The sequence below is a fragment of the Myzus persicae genome, unplaced genomic scaffold, assembly GCF_001856785.1.
Source record: "Myzus persicae strain clone G006 unplaced genomic scaffold, MPER_G0061.0, whole genome shotgun sequence".
In the NCBI taxonomy this organism is placed as follows: domain Eukaryota; kingdom Metazoa; phylum Arthropoda; class Insecta; order Hemiptera; family Aphididae; genus Myzus; species Myzus persicae.
The window spans coordinates 22,732-25,829 of record NW_019100852.1 but is presented as its reverse complement, the minus strand read 5'-3'; the positions used below and the strand labels follow the sequence as shown (position 1 = coordinate 25,829).

At 31.4% G+C, this 3,098-nt stretch overlaps 1 pseudogene; it reads right to left on the bottom strand.

Annotated features, from left to right (window-relative positions):
• Positions 1-892: 892 nt before the first annotated feature.
• LOC111026463 lies at positions 893-1,513 on the bottom strand (annotated as a pseudogene).
• Between the last annotated feature and the right edge of the window lie 1,585 nt (positions 1,514-3,098).

Below are 3,098 nucleotides of genomic sequence, written 5' to 3'. Positions count from 1 at the left end.
AAGGTTATATGGAGAAGAAAATACAACAAAGAAATAAAAGGCAAATTGGGTATGGAGCCAGTTATCAGCTTTGTAAGAGGGCAAAGAATCCAATGGTTAGGTCATGCGATGCGGAGAAGCGAGGATGATATAAGTAAGACAATCTTAAATTTGAAACCAATGGGAAAAAGACCTCGAGGAAGACCCAGGAAAAGGTGGATGGATGTTGTGGAAGAAGACCTTGAAAGATTGAGAGTACAAGAATGGAGGGAAGTAGTTCAGTACCGTGAAAAATGGAGAGATATTGTGATGGCGGCCAAATTTCTTAGAGAGTACTAAATGCCAGAGAAAGAAGAAGAAGAAGAAGACGTCTGGAGATAAATGTTCAATTTTTTTTGAATTTAGTATCGGAAGGATGTAATTATGCATAATATCAGCACTATCAAATATATTGTAAATATTCTCACCTCCCTATCTGTCATTACATTTATAACGAGAGTGTGAAATCCTGTGTCATGATTTTTGTGATGGGTAATCGTAGACAACAATGGAATTTGTTACAGCAGTATTAATTTCGTATGAGAGGATATCCGGCGTCCAGTGATTTGAATTATAAAAAAAACATACATAATTTCTCCCAGGCTTATAATATGACTTTTAACCCACATTTTGAACATTCATATGGAGCAGAAAAAGAAGTGAACTATATTATTATTGCATTATTGCATTATATGTTTTAAATGTTAATACATATATCTGTATGTTATTTGTTAGTAGTGACTATGAACTAATAAATAAAAACACTGCGACGTATATACTTAAACTGTAAAGTACAGTTTTTCCAAACCAATTCAATGATTATTGGTACTGGCACTATTATTGATACATCAAATTAGACCATATTCAACTCTACCTAGTAAGCGTAAATCTCAAATATAAATATAGGTATACCAGCAATTGTTTCTTGAACAATAGTCGGGATGGGAAGAAATCTTATTTCATTTTTGTGGCCAAGGTGAGTTTTACAATATGTCACTTTAATATTGATCAGTCCACCAACAGTTTTTATAAAAGAAGGACAGCATTGATTTAAATTTAAAAAAAAAAAACTATAAAACAATGTATGGTATAAACTTGTAACATTAGTTTTTTTTTTTACCAATTTTACAAGATCCAGTTATTTTAAACGCACGTTCTCCTTTTCCTTTGGATTTAAAAACTCCAGACCGATGGCAGTAATATTTTGTAGTAACTGTTTTGCCCATACATATTAGTTTTCGACCCTCTATGTTGGACATGGCGTATTACAAGTGGCCAATTCCTCCTTCTCTTTCCAATTATTAAACTCTACAGTAAATTTGAATGAAATAGAGGTATCTTATACAGTTTATATTGTCTTGTAAAGTATACTTTTGTTTTGTACTTATACAAATCCTTTACAAACAAGACTGGTTTTCCATATTAAATCCTAACCTTGTACAGAACCAAATTTCAATTGTACAGTTTCCAATTTTTCACTTGAATTTGAAGACATTATGTGTCGTTAAATGAATGTAATAAAATATATTTTAATTAATTAAGGAGGTCAAAATATAAAATGCATATAAAGCGGAAATCCGGTCTTTAGTGATAAGGCAAGTGTTGTGATAGTGTGATACTGATAGTAATAGTGCTGATAAGAGGCGCTGTCTCTAGACGTTCGTTATAATATGCCAAGCCGGTAGAATTATCAAAACTAGACAGTGTATTACCATCAAATTAAAATTATAATGGTTTATAACAGCCGCTAAATCTTCGGTTTCTAACCATATTGGAAATATTTCAAATTTATATTTTGTTAAATTTAACAGATTTGTAATTTATTTAAAATTTACATTTATTTGTTCACTGTTTAAAATTTTTAACTAACGCATGAATACTACCATTGCCATCTGCTGGCACGTTTTCAAGCGTAACGAACTTTGAAGCTAAAGAAATTATTGATTTATTTAATGATTCATTTAGTTCTTTTATTTTGTCACTTTTAATACATTTTTTTTATTCATACAGAGTTACATTGTATATTTCGAGTTTATTCATATTGGGTTTTACTTTATGAAAGAGGGGAAACTGTTTATATGGGTAATTTACTTGTTATGCTAATTTTTTCAACAATATCACATTTCCATTTTGCTCATTTAAATTTAAAATATTTTTACTATTATTATCGGTATTTACATCGACTCTTTTTTTTGTGAGTATCTGTCGATTGTTTATTTTGTTTTAATCTATCTTCAACAATTGAAAAACAACTCTAAATATCACACTTCGGTTTAAAAATAAAACCGATCTTATTTTTATAAATAACTATTTCCTTATTAAGAAAAACTAATTGTACTCGATATTTACTTAAAAAGTCTATACCAAGTAATGCTGGTCTGAAAAGATTTGAAACTAATATGAATTGGGTTGGGAAAATCAAACTTTTAAATGTTATATCAATTTCCATTTTACCCATTACTTTTAAAATTGAGCCATTAGCTGTATGAACTTTAATATTTTTCGTTTCAATTAAGGGGTTAGTTGACTTGATTACTTGTTCACTATTAATAACAGAAATCGTTGCATGTCTGTTTAAAGGCTTTTCAACGTGGAGAAACGTTTGGCCAAGGACCCATATTTAGCTACAGAATATCGTAAGTTTATGATGAAGTATCTAGCACTCAGCCACATAGAAGTGGTACCAGAAAATGAAGCAGAAATTAAATTTTATCCACCTCATCATATTATTATAAAATCGAACAGTCTCACCACTAAGGTGCTCGTAGTTTTTGATGGTTCGGCGCCCAGCAAGTCAGGTGTTTCCCTTAATAAAATATTATCACGAGGGCCAACTACTCAGCCTGATACCTGAAAGTCCCGATACCAATAGTGGCCGTCCTCCTACAACAGTCATCGAAACACATATTCTCCTTAGATAGATTATTGCACTGCATAGTCTCAGTTGAGCCACGTAAACCTTCCACAGATATCCCTCAATGTAAAAATTGCCAGCGTTACTCACATACAGAAAAATACTGCCATTTACCACCGAGGTGTGTTAAATGTGCCGAAAATCATCATTATAAAAATTGTACGAA